This window comes from Protopterus annectens, chromosome 14.part0 (genome assembly GCF_019279795.1).
Source record: "Protopterus annectens isolate FY-2018-M chromosome 14.part0, PAN1.0, whole genome shotgun sequence".
Taxonomy (NCBI): domain Eukaryota; kingdom Metazoa; phylum Chordata; order Ceratodontiformes; family Protopteridae; genus Protopterus; species Protopterus annectens.
In genome coordinates, this window is record NC_056748.1 from 223,305,260 (window position 1) to 223,332,098 (window position 26,839).

At 40.9% G+C, this 26,839-nt stretch overlaps 1 protein-coding gene across 1 annotated transcript in view; it reads left to right on the plus strand.

The window, feature by feature from the left end:
* Positions 1 to 26,839, plus strand: part of LOC122788918 (inositol 1,4,5-trisphosphate receptor interacting protein) — a 404,634-nt gene that overhangs the window by 240,946 nt on the left and 136,849 nt on the right. The window contains exon 3 of the mRNA XM_044055948.1: positions 20,379 to 20,470. The gene's annotated coding sequence lies outside the window, so the exon portion shown is untranslated. The remainder of the gene's footprint in view (positions 1 to 20,378; positions 20,471 to 26,839) is intronic.

The window sequence follows — 26,839 nt, forward strand, 5'->3', positions numbered from 1 at the left end:
TAAAACCGGCCAGTGATGTAAAATTGTTTCTTCCAATTCATAGGAATTTGATAAGTATGTGTGTGCAAAACTGTTAGTGTGAACAGTGTCCTTGTTTTGTGTATTGTTGGTCACTGGTACAAAACCCCCCCCTAGTATTGGTTTGTAGAGGGAATGTCGTGCAGATTTTACCTCTGCTGCTAGAGTTAGAAATAGTTCCAGAGGGTAACCTCTCTCCAAGAAAAGGTTTTTCAAAAATTTCACCTCAGAATCAAAATCTTTCTCCGTACTGCATATTCTACTTGCTCTGATGAGCTGCCCCTTAATGATCCCCCTCTTTTGATATGGTGGGTGGGCACTTTCGAAGTGTAGCAAGGAGTTAGAAAATGTTGCCTTGCGATGTAGTTTGGAATGGAAAGTTTTCTGATTGTAGTCCTTGTAAAGAGTAATGTCCAGATAATGAAGTTCGTGCTGATCCACTGTGTGTGTGAATTGTAGGAAATTCGTTGTTGAATTGATGTGTATAAGGAATTCAGATAGGTTCCCTTCAGAGCCAGACCATAAAATACAGATGTCATCCAAATAACGTCTGTAGAACAGAATGTGATCTTTCCATGGGGGTATTAAAGCGAATGTATGCTCCCACATGTGCAATACTACATTTGCGTAGAAGGATGCACAAGATGCCCCCATGGCAACCCCTTGCGTTGCGGTATAATTCACCATTAAAAAAGATGAAGTTGTTGGACAAAACCATCTCCATCATTTCGGTAAGCAAGTTGGACATTTTGTTACTAAGGGTTGTCTTCTGGCCTAGAAATTGGGCAAACCATTCCAAACCTTTTTGATGAGGGATGCTGGAAAACAGATCTTTGATTGTCCACTGTGACCATTAAGGTGTCTGGGGAGTAGCAAGAGGTGGGAATGTCCCGGAGGAAGTGCCAAGAATCCTTGCAGACGTGGGACAATAAAGACGTGTATTCTTTGGTCATGTAATCAATAAATTTTCCCAGGGGCTCAGTCACTCCACCTGCTCCTGATACAATCGGCCGGAATTGTAGTGGATTTATTCCTTTGTGGGTTTTAGGTATCCCAAAGATGACTGGTATTCTGGGCTTTTCCACATGTAAGTAGTTGTAGACCTTTTCATTGATGGCCTGTTGTAATAGAAGGTCACTAAGATAGTACTTAATCTCAGCAAAGGCTATATTGATCTCGTTTGTGAAACCGTCTCGTATTGTTCGTCATTCTGCAACATAGTGTGCATGTGGGCTTCGTAGTCCTCTGAGAACATAAGGACAATTCCCTCCTTTATCAGGTTTCATGACCCTGATTTTTTCTTCATGCAAGTGTTCAATAAAATTCATTTCTTGTTCAGAAAAATTTGGATGAAGTAGAATTTCTTGATTATTATATACTTTCCTGAAGTCATTCTCCACTAACTTTTCAAAAAGAGGATTATTGGGTGTAGTGGGGGTTAAAGAGACTTGTACGCGTTGGGCCTGCTGCATTAAGTGTTTGCCCTTTAAAAATCAAATTTAAGTTTAAAGCTCTGGTAAACATTTTAAATCTATCAAAGCTTGTGTTAAATTCATGGGTTTAGTTGGGACAAAATGTAGCCCTCGGGTGAAAATATCAAAAGCATTTGTAGGAAGGTTCATGTCCGTGTAATTGTATATGGCAAAGTTGTTTCTCCTTAAAATAGTGCAGTTACCCTCAATATTAGTAGGGTTTTGATTGTGTAAACCCAGATTTGGGGCTTGGTCAGTTATAGGATCATCCAGGGATGTTAGGGTAGTTGGTGTATGGTGGTTTGTTAGTGAACAAAATTCCAAGACCTCGGTGCCTGTCTTTGTCTCTGTCCCCAAACCCCGGTCTGGCGGGTTCTGTTGAAAATCCTGGTTGTTAGTACCCCTTCTGTTCTTCTCTGCTAGCCTTTCACTTCTTCTAAGGGGTTCCTCTTGTCTGTCATATGTGTCACTAGCCCTATCTGTGTTTGTGGTGTTGTTTTGGAAGAAGTTTTATTGTAACCATTGGGGCTAGGGTAGGCAAGGCCATCCCTGTATTCGATGAGATCACGTTCTAATTTTCTTAGTTTTCTGTTGAGAATCTTATCACAAAAAACATCAACATTATCAAAAACCTTGTCATAGTTTGGTTTAAAAGCACTAAAATTAGTACTAGATGTTAACTCATTGTTTAAAGTGTCTAGCTCATTCATTAATGTTTGTGCTTTCAGTTCATATTCCCCTACCATTACATGCAACATTTCCAATCCAGCTTTATCAAAAATCTCACACAAGTTAAAATAATAATCAGTACCATACTGGACATTGTTTGGAAATTTAAAAAAGCGTAGCCCTTTCGGGACACGTTTTACTCTCAGACATTCATTCAAGTAGTCTATCTCTAGCTGTGTACTCCTTAAGGAGTATAATTTGTCCTTGAACAAGTCCATGCTCTGATCAAAGTTAGAGAAATTGTTAGAATTGTTACTACCTTTAGAAAAGGTGAAGCGTTGTCCAGCCCATTTTGTAAAGTTTACATCCTTGTTTCTATGTTTCAAAGCAGGATTACTAGTTCCATTGGTCCCTAGTTGTACCTTAGTTTCAGGAGCTCTGGTAGCTTCATGGCGACAAGTAAAGTTGTTTCTTTTGGATCCGGCCAGACATGTCCGTGGAGGATATAGTGGAGCTTGTACCCTCTTCCGGGTCCGCAATTACCGGTAATCCAAAGTTATTTTGTAGTGCTTGCTGCTGGTTGCAAGCTAGCCCTGGTGAAGCAGCCGTAGTGGGTTTCAGCAAGTTAGTGAGCTCCTTGAGTGCAACCAGTACTTGGTTGAACTCCGCTCTGCTCACCGGAAGATCGTTTGTAGTGTTTTTCAGCATTTCAGGAGTTTCTCCTGGGTTAAAGGTTTCTTCTCCGTTGGCCATGGCAGACAAGATCAAGTGAAGTAATGCACAAAAAACCAAAGACAAGCAAAGAATAATCCACGACCTTGAAGAAAGGTAACGGAACTCTGCTAAAGTCCACAAGGCTGTATTTTTATTTCTGAAGTATTCCAAAGTCACAGATAAAATCACACAAGCGCTTTCGCTCAGGCAATCCTGAGCTTTATCAAGTGAAAACAAGTTGCAGTGTGCAGTAACCTCCATTAAATAGCCTGGCAATTATACAATTAATTAATTAGTAAATCTAGTACTAAGGTGTGGTGCTTTAGAGTTGGGTGTTAAAAAAAGTTAGTCATTATATCAACTCAAAAAATGAAATGTTTGCAATAACATATGCACTTAAATAAAAATGACTAACCATAAAAAACATTTTAAAATGCCAGTTTCCTAGGTTTCAGAACATAAAAGTCTGAAGTCTGATTGGGGTTGTAGATTGTTAAAGAATATGCTTAAAGATGTGTTTAGGTTGTCAGTGAATTGTTAAAACATTTTTTTCATTATTACTTTACACTGATAAAAACATGCAATAAAATATGCGTGAGATATTTTTAATGCCCATCCATATAACATTTCATATAGAATTTGATTTATTAGTCGGAATCCTATAACCGTGGATGTTCAGTAATTTAATATGCTGTGTGGGGATGCTGTGGTATGAAGGGTGTCAAGTGTGAGAGTTATAACCTAGCCCTCCTAAGCTTGAGGACCGGTTTAATGCTGATCATCCCATTCAGACCTGGTGGCTTCCCTGCATTCAGTCTCAACTGCCATAATAGTTCACGGTAGCCCAAGGTGGATTCCCAGTCACCACCTCTTGCATCTGGCTCAACCTGTTCCAGAACTAGAAACTGGATTTTGGGTTCTGGGCAGGAGAGTGAGTGTTTGTAGAAGGCGTTGGTTTCCTTCTTCCTGGTCATGTCATAAAGATGCTCGTGAATCGTTTTCTTAATTCCCTCTCAGTTTTGCCCACATGAAACTTTGACAGTTGGTGCACATCCCCAAGTATCGACCCTCTAGAGGCACAGGTGTAAAATCCAGTGGGATGTATCTTGTAGTTCCTAGACGGGAGGTATGGTGCTGTTTCTTTGGATATGGCATGACATTGGGCACAGGCACCACATTTGAATGTGCCCAGCCTTGGTTGTTTTACCTTCATCTTCTTTCTTTGATTTCTTTCAAATAATTCCTTTAAATTAGCCCCTCTTTTACGAACAAAACTGGGTTTAGGTGGTATGTAGTCCTTTAGTTCTTCAAAGAGGGTTAAAACCGGCCAGTGATGTAAGATTGTTTCTTCCAATTCATAGGAATTTGATGAGTATGTGTGTGCAAAACTGTTAGTGTGAACAGTGTCCTTGTTTTGTGTATTGTTGGTCACTGGTACAAACCCCCCCCCTAGTATTGGTTTGTAGAAGGAATGTCGTGCAGATTTTACCTCTGCTGCTAGAGTTAGAAATAGTTCCAGAGGGTAACCTCTCTCCAAGAAAAGGTTTTTCAAAAATTCCACCTCAGAATCAAAATCTTTCTCCGTACTGCATATTCTACTTGCTCTGATGAGCTGCCCCTTAATGATCCCCCTCTTTTGATATGGTGGGTGGGCACTTTCGAAGTGTAGCAAGGAGTTAGAAAATGTTCACGTCTGCAAGGATTCTTGGCACTTCCTCCGGGACATTCCCACCTCTTGCTACTCCCCAGACACCTTAATGGTCACAGTGGACATCAAAGATCTGTTTTCCAGCATCCCTCATCAAAAAAGTTTGGAATGGTTTGCCCAATTTCTAGGCCAGAAGACAACCCTTAGTAACAAAATGTCCAACTTGCTTACCGAAATGATGGAGATGGTTTTGTCCAACAACTTCATCTTTTTTAATGGTGAATTATACCGCAACGCAAGGGTTGCCATGGGGCATCTTGTGCATCCTTCTACGCAAATGTAGTATTGCACATGTGGGAGCATGCATTCGTTTTAATACCCCCATGGAAAGATCACATCCTTTTCTACAGACGTTATTTGGATGACATCTGTATTTTATGGTCTGGCTCTGAAGGGAACCTATCTGAATTCCTTATACACATCAATTCAACAATGAATTTCCTACAATTCACACACACAGTGGATCAGCACGAACTTCATTATCTGGATATTACTCTTTACAAGGACTACAATCAGAAAACTTTCCATTCCAAACTACATCGCAAGGCAACATTTTCTAACTCCTTGCTACACTTCGAAAGTGCCCACCCACCATATCAAAAGAGGGGATCATTAAGGGCAGCTCATCAGAGCAAGTAGAATATGCAGTACGGAGAAAGATTTTGATTCTGAGGTGGAATTTTGAAAACCTTTTCTTGGAGAGAGGTTACCCTCTGGAACTATTTCTAACTCTAGCAGCAGAGGTAAAATCTGCACGACATTCCCTCTACAAACCAATACTAGGGGGGGGGTTTGTACCAGTGACCAACAATACACAAAACAAGGACACTGTTCACACTAACAGTTTTGCACACACATACTCATCAAATTCCTATGAATTGGAAGAAACAATCTTACATCACTGGCGGCTTTTAACCCTCTTTGAAGAACTAAAGGACTACATACCACCTAAACCCAGTTTTGTTCGTAAAAGAGGGGCTAATTTAAAGGAATTATTTGAAAGAAATCAAAGAAAAAAGATGAAGGTAAAACAACCAAGGCTGGGCACATTCAAATGTGGTGCCTGTGCCCAATGTCATGCCATATCCAAAGAAACAGCACCATACCTCCCGTCTAGGAACTACAAGATACACCCCACTGGATTTTACACCTGTGCCTCTAGAGGGTCGATACTTGGGGATGTGCACCAACTGTCAAAGTTTCTACGTGAGCAAAACTGAGAGGGAATTAAGAAAACGTATCCACGAGCATCTTTATGACATGACCAGGAAGAAGGAAACCAACGCCTTCTACAAACACTCACTCTCCTGCCCAGAACCCAAAATCCAGTTTCTAGTTCTGGAACAGGTTGAGCCAGATGCAAGAGGTGGTGACTGGGAATCCACCTTGGGCTACCGTGAACTATTATGGCAGTTGAGACTGAATGCAGGACAGCCACCAGGTCTGAATGGGATGATCAGCATTAAACCGGTCCTCAAGCTTAGGAGGGCTAGGTTATAACTCTCACACTTGACCCCCTTCATACCACAGCATCCCCACACAGCATATTAAATTATTGAACATCCACGGTTATAGGATTCCGACTAATAAATCAAATTCTATATGAAATGTTATATGGATGGGCATTAAAAATATCTCACGCATATTTTATTGCATGTTTTTATCAGTGTAAAGTAATAATGAAAAAAAATTTTTTAACAATTCACTGACAACCTAAACACATCTTTAAGCATATTCTTTAACAATCTACAACCCCAATCAGACTTCAGACTTTTATGTTCTGAAACCTAGGAAACTGGCATTTTAAAATGTTTTTATGGTTAGTCATTTTTATTTAAGTGCATATGTTATTGCAAACATTTCATTTTTTGAGTTGATATAATGACTAACTTTTTTTAACACCCAACCCTAAAGCACCACACCTTAGTACTAGATTTACTAATTAATTAATTGTATAATTGCCAGGCTATTTAATGGAGGTTACTGCACACTGCAATTTGTTTTCACTTGATAAAGCTCAGGATTGCCTGAGCGCGCTGTGTGATTTTATCTGTGACTTTTGGAATACTTCAGAAATAAAAATACAGCCTTGTGGACTTTAGCAGAGTTCCGGTTCCTTTCTTCAAGGTCGTGGATTATTCTTTGCTTGTCTTTGGTTTTTTTGTGCATTACTTCACTAGGTCTTAGAGGAGACTTTCATGGTTTCCTAGAGAAGTATAAACTAGAATGGCAGTTAACTGGTGGACAGCCCTTTGAAAGTAATGGCTATTTTAGCATCAAAAGTGTACTCAAACGTAATCCTGTTAAGCATGCTAGTTCACTTCTATTTATGTACATTTTTAAGAAGCAGCTTAATTTCACCGCTTAATGCGGTTTGCTTTTCTGCTCTTCATTTTGCAGTGTGGCAAGTTTTATTTGTGTTTATTTGATGGTCATTCACTTTATTGTTTTAAAACCTTTAAGCCTTTTAAAGTGGTTCATATATTCATGTTCAAGTTCATCATTTCAGACTTTAAACATGTATTCATATTATAACTAAAGTTTATTATCTTTTACTAGAGAACATACAAAAGAAAAAAAGAGTTAAAGTACTAAAAAGGAATCACAATTGAACTTTAAACAGATAAACAAAACAAGTACCAATTGAACAATACATCCGTCTATAGTGATTTTCATCACATAAGTGCTAGTTAACAAATCTATTCCAAACTTGACAAGATTAGGTATCAACAAAACATTGAGATAATCAACCCCAACCCCTCTAGTGAGCCTTGTTAGCAGATTTATAATATTCTGACAGCCCTTTCCATTGAGGAGGGAAATTATCCAACATATTACCAGATTTAGTGAAATAAAAGATGTTGACTAAATGACAACACTCGTCTTTCCAGTGTACCACACACAACTTAATAATGCTTGTCAGCACCCAATAAACCTCCATTACCCGCCTGGTAGCAGAATTAGCTGTGAGAAATACCCCAAATAACAGAAAATCCCTACCTAACTCGAGAGACATACTAAAGATATGTACCAGTTTCTTAGATAAAACCTCCCAACCTACTACCATTTTTGGCTAGAACCAAAACATATGGATATTGTCCGCTCCTTATTAGGAACATCTCCAACATAAGCTAGCCTCCAATGTACCATCACAACAAAGCCTTTTTGCTGTAAAATACCATATATGTAATATTTTTAGTTGCTGATTGTGATATTTAGGCCATTTCCTCAAAAAACAAACACTCTCCAAATCAGTTCCGACTGTTCTGAAGAGAAATCAGTGCCCGCCTGTTTCCTCCACCTACCTGCACTACGATGCTTTAATGCTATCACTTTGTATTCCCATAGGTCTTTGTAAATTAAACTGGCTCTGCCCTTAGAAACTCTCTTCCATTTCCTTCTTGGCAGAATCCTTCCCTGCTGCTCTGGTTTTAAGATAAACTTAAAACAAATCCCCTTTAACTGTTCATAGACAAACCATTCCTGTAAAGATAAATCAGACTCTGACCTAATAGACTCAAAACTTCTCCAAGATACTTTAGTGGAATCAAGGCACAACTGTAAACAATTCAAAATCACTTTAGTGTCCCATCTTCCTCCTTGCTGCCAAACACCCTGAGTACTTCAGGATGATCCAAAATGAAAAATTATGAGTATTCATGCACACTGATGTTTTTGTGACAGCTTCTTCTCTACAAGTATTGTTGTTTTGGATTTTTTAGTGGAAACATTTGGTTTTAAGAGGGACTCTTGAATGAAATTAATGAATGAATCCACTTAAATATGTGCAGATATTGATTTGTTAGTCTATATCACATGATCACTTTACAAAGCTGTTTACAGTATGAAAGCTGGATTGTTAATTTGTTTTGATGAAGCCTCAGTACTTTGAGTGGAATGAAAAAAACTTAACTTAGTAAAGGCATGCTGTCTTTTATAATTGCTAATGAGTTCATTTCTTTTACATCATTCTCCGTGTTCAGTGTAAACATTTTTATTTTATTTAATACCACAGAATTATCGACACCGTTAAATAAAGACCACCAAACTAAATTAGAGAACATCCATGAAACGCCACATTCATAAAAAAAACTGTGTAAGAATTTACACTAATATCACATCACGTTGAAATAAATGAAAAAAAAATCCAAACTAAAGAAAAAAAAGAAAAGAAAAGAAAATGAAATATGTGGGGTGTGTTTTGTGTAAAACATGAAATATTTTGTACTGTAGGGTTAGGAAACCCGGTCACTACTCATCACAAAATGCAACCCTTGCCCAGCTCTTTTGGTGTAGAAGGATAAAGCCTCAAGTAAACATCCCAGGTCAAGTGAGTTCATTTTGTCATTTGAGCACCTGTTGGACCTGGAAAAGAGAGAGGGAGAGAGAGAGGAAAGAAACAATGAGACATTGTTTGCCCTCCTTTATCCTGAGGTGGGGGTGGGGCAGAAGATAAAGTGCTAATCAAAAGGCAGGACACTTTGTAGCTCATTGGAAAATAGGAATCTCAACAGTTGCAGGACTAAGCAAGTAGACAGATCTGGGAAGGCACTGCCCTTCAAGAACCCTAGGTGGGACCACACTTCATGGCTCAACTGCCCTAGTACAAAAAGAAAAAAAAAGAATATTAGCACATAAAAACATAAGAGGGGGTAGTAAACCAACCTCTGAGCAGAAGAGGTGGATGCCTGGCATGCTGTCCTACTTTGGGAACAAATGCACTCGCCATTATGGAGGAACTGTCAGCTATGGTTTGGGAGGTTATCAATGTTCTCTTGAGAATGTATTGGGAAGGGGAGGTTTGCAAAGTACCAGCTGTTGTTGGATCAAACCAAAATGCATACAGTCCTTACATGAAAAAACTGGAATTTACTCACCTTACATAGCTTTTTTATGAACAGGAAGTCTCATGAGCATTTTCTACTTTGTTTTTGACATGATTTTTAATGTTTTTAAGGTGTAAAGTAAGTTAGTGCTATTACTGTAGTAGTGTTGTAAGGATACCGTCAGGATATGTTAGTACTGTAATTTAGCTGTATTTTAGCTTGCTTAGTTTTATTTAATTTACTTTACAGTATTTTGCACTAATACCATTTATTCTGGATGGTTTTCCTGGTTATGGTGGTAAGAAATGGTCTCTGGATAGCCAGATGTGCTAATGACTGCAAGTTGGTTGACACAGTTTAGATTTAATTCACCATCAGTTTTTGTGTTAAAACTTAACAACCCCAAAGACTGAGGCCATGGTAGTGCTTAAAACCCCTTGTGATTTTTCTCTTCCTACAGTGAAGCCTTTTGGTTCTGTGATGGACACGAACTGGAGTTTGTAGCTAAAGTGTGACATCCTGGTATAAACCTCGACAGCTGGTTAACATTTAATAACCAAATGTGTAGCGCTGTTAAATCCTTGTATGCCATTTTAGGAATATTGCTTTGATTAATTGAAGATACATAAAAATCTCTCAGCAATTCATCCCCTGGCATCTTCCTGTTTTAAATGACATAGTGCTGTTGTGGGACTTCTGGTCCATTTTAACTGGTGCAGAACTGTGCTGTAGTTACTCAGAGGTACATAATATTACCAGTATATTACTCCTGTATTAACCCCCAATCCAGCTTCATACTGTTTTCTGTTTCATATTTATTATAGCCCTACAATGCATAAGCCTGTCATATGTGAAAGAGTCTATTGCCGCCAGCTGTCCATCCTGTGTACTGCAACCATGCCACCGCAAGGTTGTTGGCGAGTCTCAAGGCTTGGCTGGAAGCATCTGGTGTTTTTGCCCTGTCCTAACATTGGACCCATCTTTGGAATTTAAGATCTCAGTGGCTTCAGTGTTCCTCTCTGGTCTGCTTTAAGTGATTCCTAAAGAGACTTCTTTTTGCCTTGCATTTTCTGATAGTCCTGCAAGAATGGTTACTGTTTCGAATTTGATTTTTTATATATTATTTGTTTATTTTTTGTCTAACTCTGTTGTTACTTGTAATGTACTTAGTGCATAGTTATGTAAATTAAATTGTGGATTATGGTAAAATGTTGAAGATGTCATATAGAATCATTTTTTGTATGTCAGTGATGCCATTTTCTAATTTATTAAGTTATGGTTCCAGTTTTCTTTTTTTAATGTTTTATTCTGATAGCTTTCATTTTTTCATACTTCTAAGGATTCATTTTTTGTTTGTTTTCATTTCACATCTATGGACAAATTTTTGTTCTGGGAAGCAATTTTTTCTTGTAGTTTTACTACAAGCATTTTTGAGTTGCTGTCATTGGTTGGATTGTTTGACTGGTTGTTAACACATAGGATGGAAGTGATTCATATTTGACACTTATATGTAAATAAGAATAGCCAGATTTTGAAATTGAACATAATTTATTGCACCCGTTTTGTGTGTGTGTGTGTGTGTGTGTGTGTGTGTGTGTGTGTGTGTGTGTGTGTGTGTGTGTGTGTGTGTGTTTGTGTGTGTGTGTCATATATATATATATATATATATATATATATATATATATATATAGAAAGAGAGAGAGAAGGAGAGAAGGATCTACTTTTAAATACCGAACTTCCAGAATCCCAAAGAGAATGCCGAAATCTTAAAATACTACCCAAAACACTGAAAGTTCAGATTGCAGAGTGTCATAAAACTGAAAGTTAAAGTGACGATTTTGGAATCCGACAGTACCACTGGAAATCCTTATTTAGTATTTATAACTGTGGTATGTTTAAGTCGTAGCCTGCTATAGGTCCCCAACCATGTCACAAGACTCACACTCCATATTCCTAAGCACCCTGGAGAATATTAGGGTCCAACTTAACACTCTTTTACTAGACTACTTCAACTACCCCTCCATTAACTGGGTAAACTACTCGTGTACCAGTACACTTGCCCAACGTTTCCTAGAGTTCATTAATTCCAGTCCCCTGGACCAACTCGTTCTTAACCCAACTAGAGGTAGCAACATCTTTGACCTGGACATTACTAACATGGACAACCGTTGCTCTACACCAATAGTCAGCTCCTCTCCGGTTAGATCTGACCACAAACTAATCACCTTAAAAATCCACATCCCCCCACCTCTACAAAGGTAACCACCATGAAAAACTTCTCCAAAGCTAACTTTGGGCTCCTAAAAACAGAGGTGGCTAACTTCACAGCACTCATGCAAATGGAGAATAGTTGTGTGACTGCAGAATCCTACACAAATGCACTGTACGAACACGTAGACAAATGCATGGATCTCGCCATACCCAATAGAACCAAGACGCTCTCCTCCAAAAAGAGGAAGCCAGTCTGGTGGTCCCCTGCCATAAACAAACTCTACAACAGAAGGAGGAAACTGATGCGGAATGAGATGAAGTCCCAAGACTGGAAAAACTCCCTTATAAGCCTCAACAAAAAGTTGAGATCCCTCATCAAATCCTCTAAATCTAGCTGTGAAAACAGAATTGCAGCATATAGTAAAGACAACTACAAGGCCTTCTATAGTTATGTAAAGGATCTCCATGCCAATACCCAGATTTGCTCTGAGCTACTGCACAAACCGAGCCAACAGATATTGCCAGTACACTGGCCGACAGATTATTTATAGGTTCATAGGTAGGTACTAGGCTATCTGCCTGAGGACATTTATAAGCCTAGCCAGAGTGTGTCTACTTTTGCCACCCATTTGATTAATTAACTGATCCTCTGTCAAGCAGAGCCAATGAAGTGATCCCAGGGGTGTATTTTCTGTTACCCATCCACTCGTCAAGGTTTCTCTTGATGAGTGTTAGTGAGGGGCTCTGCTTAATGTAGTCTGGAATTTTGTTCCAAAGCATGGGGAGTCTCTGTGACAGAAATCTATCCCTCCAGCATGTTCTATTTATTGTTGTGGCAAGTTTTAGCTCACTAGAGCACGTGGCTTGCAGTGACTTGGATTTCTTTAGGTGGAGCATGTCCATCAATTCTGGGTTGGACATGGCTTTGTAAGTCAGGCAGAGATCACCTCTGAGTAAGCAATATGCCACTGAGTACAGCTGGAGTTTTTTCAGTCAGGCTGCGTAGGATATATGTTTGAGGCCAGTAATCCTCCTGGTGAGGTACTTTTCTGGTCTCTCCAGCTGTTGGAAGTGTCTTGTGAGGTACATCCCAAATGGGGCATTGTACTCTATGATGGGTCTGATGAGTGACGAGTAGAGGGGCACTATAACCTCTTTATTTCTAGATGCGAACCCTTTAGTAATTAGATGGGCCACATAGAAGGATTTCCTAACTACTTTGGCAATATGATTGTCAAAGGAGATATTACTATCTACCTGGGTCCCCAGACCTCTTATTACCTCTTCTGTATTAAGGGGACTGCCACCTATGTGGTAATTCGTGGGTGTTTTGTTTTTCCCAAACGGAATGACTATTCATTTTTTGGCATTTAGCTTGAGGCCATGACTTTGACACCAGGTGTCCGTCTCAGTAAGGCCCTTTTGGAGGATGTCCGTGTCAGCTGGAGAGTCAGTTATGGCTCCCAGTTTGCAGTCATCGGCGAACTTGGTTAGCCATAGTCCTCCTGTGTTTGCCTGTACTTCTGAGAAGTATATGATGAACAGTAAGGGTCCCAGGACCGAGCCTTGTGGGACACCACTTGTGACTGGTTTAGAGTCGGACTTGAAGCTAGCTCTTATTACTATGTGAGTTCTGTCTGTAAGCCATTTGGCAAACCATCTCATGACGTAGGGGTTTATGTTCAGTCTGGTGAGTTTTTCTGTAATACCTGAGTGGGGAATGGTATCGAAAGCCTTGGCGAGGTCAGGGTAGGCTGTGTGAACAACCTTTCCCTCTTCTATGGCCTTGGTGACTGTCTTGAAGACGTCAACCAGGTTTAGTAGCATAATCTGCCCTTAACAAAGCCGAACTGGGTCAGGTCAAGTGTTTGGAGGTTCCCAATGTCTTTGTTAATGAGTTCCATGATGATGCACTCCACAGCCTTGCAGACCAGGCTAGTCAGGCTTACGGGGCGATAGTTAACAGGGTCAGTTGTGGCCCCTCCTTTGTGGAGTGGAATAACCATTGCTGTGCACCATTCTATGGGCATGTAGCCTGTGGAGAGGCTGAGGTTGAACAGCATGTTTAGGTGGGAGGGTGTTTGTTCATTCTGTAGTTCATGCAAGACACTGCCTGGGACACCATCTGGCCCCATTGACGCTGTGTTTTTGGCTTTTGAAAGAGCTATTTTCACCTGTGCTTCTGTGATTCCTGGGGCATTACACTTTTCCGGTATTCTTGTGGGCCCTTTTCGGGGTGAGAGGGGGCTGAAGTTTGCACTGAGTCTATCTTCCAGGATGTTGGCAATATCAGTAGGTTCAGTATATTTTGTGCTACTTTGCACTAGTTCAGTGCATATCTGTGAGTTGCCACTTAGATTCTTAACATAGCTAAAGAAGGCTTTGTGGTTATCTTTTGAATCATTGGCTATTTTTCTTTTGAAGTTAGCCTTGGATGATTTTATGAGGGACCTTAGTTTCTTACTAATACTGATCAGGGATGTCTTTCCTTCTTGGGATTTGCTTTTTTTTCTGAACTAGTTTCCTCCTTCTATTGTATAGCCTGTTTATGGCAGGGGTCCACCAGACTGGTTTCCTTCTCTTAGAGGAGTGAGTCTTGGTTTTGCTAGAGATTGCACGATCCATGCATCCTTGTAGGTGCTCATAGAGTGCATTTGTAAAGATTTCTGCATCTTGGGCAGCATTATCCTTTAGCATGGGGGCTGTGAAACTTACCGCCGCTGTCTTAAGTAAGGTGAAGTTTGCTTTAGAAAAGTTTTTTACTGTGGTTTCCTTAGTTGGGGTGGTGGTGGGATGTGGACTCCAGAGTGATTAGTTTATGGTCTGATCTAACCAGTGACGGGTTAACCTCTGGTTTGAAACACCTGTCGCCCATGTTTGTGATGACCAAGTCCAATATGTTTTCACCTTTGGTAGGGGAGTTTACCAGCTGATCCAGGGCATTTGAGTTGATGAATTCCAGGAAGTGCTGGGCTGGGAGTATTGCCGACTTTACCCCTCTCTTCCCCCCCCAAAGGACCAAACACAATACCAGTAGATTGCCAAGCACCCAGTATTACTGCTGCACAGGTTAAAACAGCACTGTCCAAGGCCAAGAATACAGCTTCTATGGGACCTAACAATATCCCTGGTTGTGTTCTACATGAACTACAGAGTGAACTGGCACCACACCTGTGTGCCCTGTTCAATTACAGCCTCACATCAGGCTTTGTCCCTACCGAATGGCACACTGCCACAGTCATCCCTCTCCAGAAAGGAGGAGTGACTTCAGACCCTGGGAACTATTGCCCCATTAGCCTGACGAGTCTAATATGCAAAGCTATGGAATGCATCGTCATGGACCTAATAAACAAGGATATAAGGAATCTCCAAACTCTGGATCCCACACAGTTTGGTTTTATGAAGGGTAAATCATGCCTGCTCAACTTGGTCGACTTCTTTGAGTCAGTCACCAGAGCTGTGGATGAAGGCAAGGTGGTTCATACAGCCTACCTTGATCTGGCCAGGGCTTTTGATATCATTCCCCACTCAGGAATCATAGAAAAACTCACTAAGCTTGGCCTCAACCCCTATATCACTAGGTGGGTTGCAAACCATCTCACAGATAGAACCCACAGTGTGAAAGTAGCTGACTCCAAGTCAGACTGCTGACTAGTCATGAGTGGAGTCCCACAGGGTTCAGTCCTGGGCCCTCTCCTGTTTGTTTTCTACTTCTCTGAAGTCCAGGCCAACATGAAGGAACTCAGGCTGACAAAGTTCTCAGACGATTGCAAGTTGGGAGCTATTATTAACTCCCCAAGTGATGTTGACATCCTACAGAATGGCCTCACTGAGACCAACAACTGGTGTCAGAACCATGGCCTTAAGATCAATGCCAAAAAATGTGTCGTCATCCCCTTTGGGAAAAACCCGGTTCCCATTAATTACCACATTGATGGTAGTCCACTGAACACAGACGGCGATATAAGAGATCTGGGAACACAGGTTGACAGCAACCTCTCTTTTGACCACCGCATTGCCACTATGGTCAGAAAGTCCTATGTGGCACATCTCATTACTAAGGGTTTTGCATCCAGGAAGAAAGAGGTCATTGTCTCCCTCTACTCTTCCCTCATTAGGCCAGTCATTGAGTACAATGCCCCATTTGGCAGGTACCTCACTAGACACCTGCAACAACTGGAGAGGCCGCAAAAGTACCTCACAAAGAGGATCCTAGGCCTTAAACACTTGTCCTATATGGACAGACTAAAAAAACTATAACTATTCTCTGCCTCATATCGCCTACTTAGAGGCGATCTCTGCTTGACTTACAAAGCCATGTCTGACCCAGCTCTGTTAGAAATGCTACATCTAAAGAAATCCCAATCCCTCCGGACCACACGTTTCAGAGACCTCACCATCATTACCACAATTAACAGAACAGAACATGCTGAAGGGACAGGTTCATAACCCAGAGACTGCCCATGCTATGGAACAGACTTCCCATACATGTCAAGCAGAGCACCTCGCTGACCCTCTTCAAGAGAAATCTTGATGAGTGGATGGGGACAGAAAATTCACCCTGGGGATAACTACAGTGGCTCTACTCAACAGAGGCACTGGGAACTAAGGTCAGGTGGCACTATGCCAGGGTAATCCTATGGCTAGGCTTGTAAAGGCCCCAGTGCCATTAGCATAGTACACATCTATGAACCTAAGTACATGAGCAAACCTGGCAGACATTCTGTACGCTCTCAGCATGTAGTGGATGTGTGTACCATACTATAAGGTATTTAAAAAGAATATGCCCTTTTCCCCACTGCAGTGCTATCCCAGAGTTGGTATATATATAGTTGGGGGTGTGGGGGGCGTAGCCCCCCACATTGGTGTGTGGTGGACATAGTCTGGTTTGCAGAGAGAAGGTAGTAAATAGTTATTTAATTTTACAAAGAGTTCTTGTTTGTTTTTGGATGTATACAGTGTTGTTTTGTTTTTGTGTAGTGCCGCTTTGGTGTAGGGAGTTGTATGTAAGGTTTATGCATTTGGATTCGGTATTTTGGGCATCGGTGTTTTGAACTATTAAGTGTTTTAAGATTTCGGCATTCCAATCTCAGTGTTTTGGTCTTTGGGATTCTGGACGTTTGGTATTTAAAATTAGAGCTATATATATATATATATATATATATATATATATATATATATATATATATATATATATATGTGTGTATATATATATATATATGTGTGTATATATATATATATACAAGCACACACGCACGCACACACACACACACACACACACACACACACACACACACACACACGTATATAAAATGAATACAAATACACATTCAAAATGATACTATTACTAACATTAAGTTAATTAGTGAAGTGTTGGGAGAGAATTCTAGACTACATCAGAGTTGAATTATTTGAGGTCCCCCTCCCCGTGATACAGGAACAGAAAAGCAAATTCACATCATGGATGAACTTACTAGGAGAGACTTCATGTTGCTTACAAAAAGTGTTCACTTTCTTGTCATAGTGCCTCGTCTTGTACACCGGTAAGAGTTTTAATTGATGTCTTCCGAGTGACGGATGGACTGTTATCAAGTTTCATCCAGAATTCTGTAATGGCCATGTCATCTGTGACTTTATAGCCAAAGTTCTAAGGCAATAAGGTAGTTGTATATGCTACTTATTTTATTTAACATGTGTTTACTGGGAAAGTCCGACTTGGAACAAAGCCAATTTTCAGAGGAGGCCTGGGGAGAAATGGACCCGATGCATGTCTTTGTAACGTGGGAGAAAACCAGTGTACCCAGAGGAAACCCACATGAATGCATGGAGGACATGCAGACTCCGCACAGAAGGTACCCCAGCCAAGAATCGAACCAGAGTACCTCTTGCTATGAAGTGACAACGCTACTGCTACACCACTACGCTGTCCGTACTTGTATTAAATGTTGCAGTTTTCAGACCTTTTTTCCTTGTTAAAGTCTATATCACACGGTTCATTTACTTTGCATTTACTTTACTTTACTTGTGTAAGCTGCTATTTGTATGAAAGTATTTCTGTATTTTTTTTTTCATTAACTTTTGTCTGTGGATAGTGTTATCAGTTGTAAAAGGCTTTATTTTGTTTAATCCCACTTTAGTAACATCTGTTTTATCATGTATGTATTGATTTTTACTCTTTCAAAAACTGTGTGTTTGTAACTGTTTTTTCATCTTTGTTGCTCAGGAAGTGTCTGAAAAGGGTCTTGTACCAAATCCCTCATCCATGTAACAGACAAACAACAAATAAAATAAACATTCATTGCATTACTGCTGTGGGTAATACAAGAGGTGACTTCTTGTTAGTGTCACATCTGTATACTGTGAATTTGAAGCAGTTAATGGTGTTATTCAGAGGTACTGATCTGTCATAGTAATATTCTTTTCTTTGTAATTTTATATAATACCTGTATCGATTGCTCTTGTTTCTTGAGACAGCTTTTTGTAGGTGGCTGGGGTAAGTTATGTGATCAGGATGTCCTTGTTTCTAAATTTGTAATAATGAAGAAAGTATAAAAGAGAGTGGGTTGGTAGGATTAGGACCACACACAGTTTTTGCAAAAATAACTACATAATTTCATAAATTGCACTGTTATTTCTGCCATGAAGCATTATGAACTATTCAGAAGTGTAAGCAGTCATTTGTTTTTGCAGTTGCATAGGTTAAATACTGATTGTTTTATTTTTCCTGTGCTATTAAAAGAGAAATAATGACCACTTTTAGCAGATGAGCATTCATTGGAGAAAACAGCTAAATATTTAGACAACCTAGAGAGCAGTGTGGGCTTCAGTTTACATAATAAACCACACGTTTTAGTTGCTTGTGATAAGCTGTATGTATACAGGTAGCCATATACACATGCAAGGAAAAACAAATTTAAATGATCACTGACCAACACAAGAGACTTACTTGAAAAAGTAAATGTGTGTTCCATTTTATTGCGATGGTTATAAATAAGTCTTATGAAATAAAGAGATTTAAGTATGTCAGAACCTTCTGACTGTAAAGTTTAGATTCAGCTGAAGAACGCCTCCCATGTTGTTGTGTCTTTCGGCTTTTCCCGGTTAGGGGTCGCCACAGCAGAACTCCGGTTCTCTAATGATTGGCAGTAGATTTTTACGTGCCGAGATGCCAGCCCTGACACACAACCTTCCACCAAGGTACGCCCATTCACGTATGTCTCTACACAGAAGACGTTCCTGCTGAGAATCGAACCAGACAACGTCTTACTGTGAGGCGACAACGCTACTGCAGCACCACCATCGCAGTATCACATGTCCTCTGTGCAGTTTCCTGACAGGAACCCTTCTATGATTGTTAAGTTAAGGACAGTTCTGAAGTATTTTAGAACTCCACAAGACCCTATTCCAAATCCATCATCACAAACTTGTATGTGTGTGTGTGTGTGTGTGTGTGTGTGTGTGTGTGTGTTTATATGTATGTATATATACATATATATATATATATTTGTATATATACATATATATATATATATATATATATATTTATATATATGTGTGTGTGTGTGTGTGTATATGTACATGACCTGCTGAGATACATATATATGTGTATGTATATAGACAGACACACACACACACACACACACACACACACACACACACACACACACACACAAAATTATTTATGTAAGGCAGTAAGGCATCCTGTAGGGAAAGTATATAATCTGATATTGTATGTTTCCGTTACTTAGCCCTTCTTTGAATAGATGTACTTTCCTCTGTGAATTAAAACTATCATCAGCATTTAAGAATAATTTCTATTTTACATCATTTGTAATTGTGGACTAATGAGTTATATGTTGTAGGTTTAGTAAGCACTGGGTTTTTGTTCTTCCCTGCCAGCCACCAGGTGAATTGCATGAATAGGTTCTTTTGGAATGCTAGGTGTATACTCAGTGGGTGAGAGGAAGGTGTAAGAACAACTCCATGTCAAGTTCAAGAGGATGTCCCCATGTTAAATGGTTTCTTCTGTGGAGTTCAACTGATGGCAAAATCTTTGGTAGCCACCTTTCATTTGGCAGTTTTGTAATACTACCATTCCTGCAGCACCTAGTAATTCTGTTTTACTCTGCTGAAGACATCCAAGCAGACCTTCTTTGTGAAGCGAATGAGTAGGATCACATGTTCATGTCTCTTTCTCTGTGACTTTTTCCCCATCCACTATGCTCCTTGAGTAGAACTGCTGCATGGAACTGATTCTAGATTCAGTCCTTTGGCCAAGTAAAAAATTGCTTCATCCCTAAATTTTTTTAGTGATACTCATAAGCACTAGACTGCAACTGAGTATTCTTCGTATAATAGTGCAGCCACATCCAGACCGGATGTTTAGCACATTTGTAGCCACTCTACATTTTTAGAGGCCGTTTATCATAATGGTTAAGGTGGTTTACTGTACGACTCAGTCCCATGAGTCCCTCAGTATCTCAGTTAACTCTACTCTTATCAGTTTTGCTGAGTCACCTCTGATAGGCTACCAAGTCAGTTAAGTATGATTTATTATATATTAAAATCAGAATTTTAATTAAATAGGAATAAACTTTCCTTTGGTACAGGAATATATTTTAACTGCTGTTTAATACATAGTGGTTCTTTCTTGAGTGTATTACTTGATGTCATCTTGATGTGTCTTTAAGAAATGAAAGCCATCAATTCTGTCAGTTCGTGTGATACGTTTTTGTAATTAGTCACTTTTTGTCTCAATAGGTTTGTCAGCTAGGCCTGTACCTTGCTTGATCTTGCAGTAAAAGACTTGGTAGAATTTCTAGACCATAACCACAACTGGAACTGGCTTCCTGGTAAGTGAGAAATGTTTCTTTCCTCTCCAGTTTTTTACCTTTTTAAGCTCAGAAAACAACTTAGAGTGGGTTATACCAAGATGGCTGTTGTTTTGCCTAAATGTAGATCCTCACATAACATTAATAATTACATAGGCTGGGTTTCATAGACATGTAGAATATAACACAGCACCAGTTAGCATGTGACAGGCAAGTGCAGGATATAGGCAGTCTTCAAGCAAAGCTAATACATGTCTGATTATCTGATGGTTGCTTCTGGCAGCAAGCTCCTCAGATATTAGCAGAGCCCTCATCTATGAATCTGTACCATGGAATCTGGGTTTCCCTTCCTTTATTGTTTGGCATACTACAGATTCATGCACAATAGTGTCCCCACCCAGTACCGCTGCTCACATGTCAGTCATGCAAGTCATCGATTCTTAAGTTCATAGGTTTATACTAGACTAATGACCACCATGGCCTGGCCATGCAACCCAACCCAGTTTTTGCACACGTTCTTTGGAATCCTACATGGTGGGGTATGTTAGTAAAAAAGTAGCTGAGGGTTATGGGCTGTGTTAGTTGGGGATTAATTTTCTTGTTGTCAACCTCTGTCCATCTGAGACCTGGGGGCCCACAGTGGGGGTGAATTTGCAGATCCCCATCTAATGATCAAGGTTTCTTTTGAATAGGGACAGGGATGAACTCTGCTTCATATAGATGTGGAGCTTATTCCATGGCTCAGGAATCCTTTGAGACACATACCAGTCTCTTCAGCATATTCTGTTTAGGTTGCAGGCAAAGTTCAGGTCTTTGGATCTAATGTATCTTGTGCGCTTTGTTTTGCAGATGTGCAAGAAATCCATGAGATCTGGATCTGAGGATGCCTTGTATGTTAGACATTGATCACCTCTCACTTACCTGTAGGAGACTGCGTACAGAGATATGGTTTTAAGGTGACCTGTGCTGGACAGGATATTCATGCCATGTTGTCCTGGTGAGGAAATTTGGAGGGCATTCCAACTGTTGCAAGTGCCTGGTTAGGTACATGCCAAAGGTGACATTGTACTCAGTGATGTATTTGATAAGGCCTGAGTAGAGTTGTTTTTGTCTAGGACTCATCCCCTTTTACATTTGATCATATGAAAGAAGACAGCATAGGTTCATAGGTGTTTATTAGGCTAACGACCACAAGGGCCTTTTTAAGCCTAGCCATGCGTCTTAAATCTCTGACAAGTTCTGATACCCTTGATAACTGTAAGCATGGGCCTGGGAGATAACCATTTACAGGTTACCTGTTTGCATTCAGAGACATAGGTGGCAAACCAGGGATGAATTTCTGGTTTCCCATCCAACTGTCCAAGTTGCACTTGAATTGGATTAGGGAGGAACTCGGCTTCACATGGATGGGGAGCCTGTTCCATAGATGGGGTAGTCTCAACAATACATAACTATCTCAGCAGCAGGTCCTATTTATATGACAGGCAAGGTTTAAGTCTTTAGAATGGGTAATTCTGGTACTGTTTGTTCTGTGGATATGTAGGAGGTCCATCAGAGTGGGTTCTGACAATGCCCTGTATGCCAGGCATAGATCTCCCCTCAAAAGCCTGTAGGAAACAGAATACAGGGATAGGGCCTTGAGGTGGTCTGCATAGGACATATTACTTACGCCCTGTATTCTTTTAGTGAGGAACCTCTGTGGACGTTCCAGTTGTTGGATATGCCTGGTTAGGTACATACCAAAGGGGGCATTGAACTCAATGATAGGTCTGATTATTGCCGAATACAGTGGAACAATGACTTCCTTGCACCTAGATGCCATACTTGTGTCAACATAGAATGATTTCCTCATCAGTGTAGACACATGATGATCAAAGGCTCGATTACTGTCTATGTGTGTCCCTAAGTCCCTGACTACTGGGTCACCTCTAAGGGGTGTGTTGTCAGTGTGATAGTTACCAGGGATGGATGACTTCCCAAAGGATGCTATTATGCATTTCTTGGCATTTAGTTTTAGTCCATGACTCTGGCACCAGTTGTTTGTCTGTCTGTGTCAGCCCCTCCTGGAGAAATTTGTGTCAGTGTGAGATTCAATGACAGCTCCTAATTTGCAATCATCTGCAAATTTAGTCAGCCAGAGACCACTGACATTGGCCTTGACTTCTGAGAAGTAAATGCCAAAAAGGAGCAGTCCAAGGACTGATCCCTGAGGGACTCCACTTGTGATTGCCTGGCCTCTTTGTAAGGTGGACTCCCTAATTCTAACTTCCTGAGTCCTGTCTGTGAGCCATTTGGCTATCCACCGGGTGACATATGGGTTTGTACCTAACCTCTTGAATTTGTCAACAATGCCCAAGTGGGATATTGTGTCAAATGCCTTGGCCAGGTCAAGGTAGGCAGTGTGAATGATTTTGCCCTCATCCATTGCTTTGGTGACCTTCTCAAAGTCCACCAGGTTGAGTAGGCATGATCTGCCCTTGATGAAACCAAACTGGGTCGGGTCCAGTGTCTGGAGGTTTACTATATCTCTGTTGATCATCTCCATGATAAATCTTTCCATGCATATTAGCAGTAGGTCATTGTTTAATATTATTTCATATTAATTGTTTCAGAGGATTATAGATGTTCTTCATGTTTCACTGTTGCAGTCATTACATTTGGGTAATCCTGCTGGTAGGTTGCCCTCAGTCGGCCTGAATTCCAAAGTCCTGGGACCTGCATCGGCTGCTGTCGCCTCATCCCTGACGTCAGGTCATCAGGGGTATAAAAGAAGTGGCCGACGCCATTTTCTTTAATCTTTCTTGCCGCACGGTGCCCGAAGCAGAAGCAGTTCACAAGTGCCAGTCGGCCGACTCCTGAGATTTTCGTGTTCTAGTTTCAGATCCGAAGTCTTCAGTAAAGCTAAGTACCCCTTTGGGGAAACTTTTTTCTTGCTCCAGACTGATGTCAGAAAAAGTAAATAATTGTATTTCTTGTGGAAAGCAAATACCTCATAAGTACTTTCATTCTTACTGTATTCCTTGCCTAGGCCCTGATCACAATGTTTCTGGTTGTCGGTTTTGTGCTAGATTTAACCAGTGCACTATTAAGCGTCAGTATGAGTTTGCTTTAAACTATTTTGGACGCCGGTTTAATTACCCTGAAATGTCGTCGGATAGCCATCCGACTACCGGAGTTCACGAAAAACGCAAAGAAAAGGAGAGAGATAGACAACCAAGGCCCAAAACCGACGACAAAGCTTCTAAGCCAGTCGCCGGTTCTCAGTGAGGCGCTTTCGCAGCCCCTGATGCCCGCTACTTTAGAGTCGCAGCCCACTACCGACTCCCACGTGGAGTCGGCCATGCCGCTGGAAACTTAAGGTATTGGAGCCTCGGATACTATTCCTTCAGATGGGTCCAGAGCCGCTGAGCAGGCACCAGCTTCTGAGGGTGTATTCAGACCTAAACATCTTTACATTAAACCGACTTCAGCTTTAAAGGCAAAGACTAAAGCACCTTCTAAAGCAAAGAAACAAACTTAAGAGCCACGTGGACAGGCCTCTATGCCTAAAAAACAGATGCTCAAAATGGCCGAAGACTTAATTACCTTGATCAGTGGTTCCCATCCCCATCCTGATAAGATGCCTAGGCAAGAGACTGACTATGAATCTTCAGATCAGGTTTCTATTTCTTCTGATTCCTCTTCTGATCAGGAATATTCTCTTCCCCCCTATGAGGATTCTGATGCTGAAGAATCCATACCTTCAGCTTCTCCTCCAGAGGACTAGTCTTTTGTGGAATCCTTGCATACTGTGAGGAAGCATTTCCACTGGGAGAGCCAAGATTTTTCAGAATCTAAAAAGAGGCTCAGGGATTTTCTTTTACTACCTCAGCACAGGCCTCTAGCCATTCCACCTGTGTTAGACATTGTAGATGATGTGTTTTCAGAGTCTAGTCTTACCCCTGACTCCTTACCCCCAGCTCCTGTTAAGCCTGACAGATATTACAGGGTTCCTGACTCTCATAAATTCCTTTTTAAAAACCCTGCTGCAGACCCAGAAACTATTTCACAGGGTCCCAAAGGAGTTAAGGCTTCCGCTGCAATAAACCCTACCCCCTCTGACAGAGATTCTAGGGCACTGGATAGATGGGGAAAAAAGGTTTACACATCTGCTACCTTGGCTATAATGGCCTTAAATTGTCAGTTTCATATGCTCAGATATCAGCAACATGTCATGGCATTGCTTAAACAGAAAATGTTGTTAAACTCTGAATGTGCAGAAAACAAGGAAATGCAGGATTTATTGCATGCAGCTGAACAAGTTGGAAAGCATACTTTGCAATGTGGTTTTGATTCTTTGGAGGCCTCGTGCAGGGCTGCAGTCACGGGTTCTGTAATTAGGAAGCATGCTTGGTTAAAGGAACAAAATCTGCCTGATCATGTCAAAGTAAAATTATTAGATGCACTTTTACAGCATGATACTTTGTTTGGTGTTAAAGCAGAAGAGGTGCTAAACAAAATGGAGGACAAAGCTAAATCTATGGAAACTGTCAAAGATTTTTTACACGTGCAGCCACCTAGGTTTAGTAGACACTGGCCTACAAAGAATTGGTCCTTTCCTGTGTCAGATAGACCTCAAAGGGGCAGATCCAGACACCCTAGAGACAGATCCCAGCCACAAGGTTCATACAGATCAAAGCAATGGGGTGCCTCAACCTCCAAAGTTGGAGAAAACAAATCACAACCATACAGAAAACAGTCCCAAATGACTTCCCCCTGCCTGCATCAAGCACTCATCTCCTGGCAGCACCCTTAGGGGGAAAATTAGCACTTTGTTTTCAAAATTGGCACGTTATAACCCAGGACAAGTGGGTTCTAAATATTGTGTCACAAGGCTACAAGTTCCATTTCCAAACCCTGCCAAAGGCAAACAGCTTGCCAGATCTGACAAAAAATCAATGGGGAGAGGCACAAAAACAAGTCTCATCCCTCATGGACATGGGGGCCATTCAATAAGTACCAGAGCAAGAGCAGGGACAAGGATTTTACTCAAGACTGTTCTTGGTACCCAGAAAAGACAAAGCCTGGAGACCAATACTGGACCTAACTATTCTGAATACATTCCTGGATGTACCAAACTTCAAGATGTTTACTTTGCAGCAGCTTCTGCCCATGCTGGGCAAGAACGCTTGGCTTGTGACTTTAGACCTAAAAGAGACATACCTGCATGTCCCAATCAGACAATTATGCAGAAGATACCTCAGATTCAAGGTTGGCTCAATGCATTACCAATTCTCTGCACTGCCCTTTGGCTTATCTACTGCACCCAGGGTCTTTACAAAGTGCCTGGCACCAGTAATTGCATTCTGCAGACAAAGAGGAATACAAATATATCCTTACTTGGACGACTGTCTAATTCAAGCAGAAAACAAGGACATTCTTCTACAGCATCTGGCGTTTGTCAAAAGACATGCCTAGGGTACACAGTCAACGAAAAGAAATCAAAACTAGTACCCCCTCAAGAGATAATATTCCTGGGTGCAAGCTTAAATACAATTGCCCAGATGGCTTATCTCACGCCAGACAAACAAAGGCAACTGACTACCTATTTCAACATGTTGGCAACAAAGGCCCAGTTATCTACAAGAAAAATTCTGCAGGCTTTGGGCTTCATGGCATCCTGCATCCTACTAATTCCATATGCAGGACTGCATATGAGGAAACTTCAATGGTACCTAAAAAGTGTTTGGACTCAACATTGCCACAGCCTGGAAACAATGATTACTCTCATTCTCTGCCTGCAGCAGGAGTTTTGATGGTGGGCAAAGGCTTGTCACCAAAACAAGGGACAGCCATTCACATTAGCCCCAGCCAGGCAGGCATTGACAACAAATGCATCAGATTATGCCTGGGGAGCCCACATGGCAGGAAGATGCATTCAGGGCACATGGTCCTCAAACCAAATGCATCTACATATCAGTCAAAAAGAGATGCTAGCAGTTCAAAATGCTCTGACAGCCTTCAAGGGCCTACTTCATCTGGGACAGCTACTGATAAAGACAGACAACACCACGGTCATGTGGTATATAAACAAACAAGGGGGCACACATTCTTACCCCCTTTGCAGACTAGCCATGACCTTGTGGGACACAGCATTGACTTACCAAGTACATCTGCTTGCACAATTACTGCAGAAAGGGAAAATAGTCTGGCAGACGAACTAAGCAGAAACCTCATGGATCCCTACGAGTGGCACCTGGATCCACAAGTCTTCAGCATGATAACAAGGAAATGGGGATGCCCGGACATAGATCTATTTGCCTCCCCTCACAACTACCAACTAAAAAAATTCTGCACAAGAACTTATCACAGACAAGCATGGAAAGTGGACGCCCTATCTTTCAGCTGGAA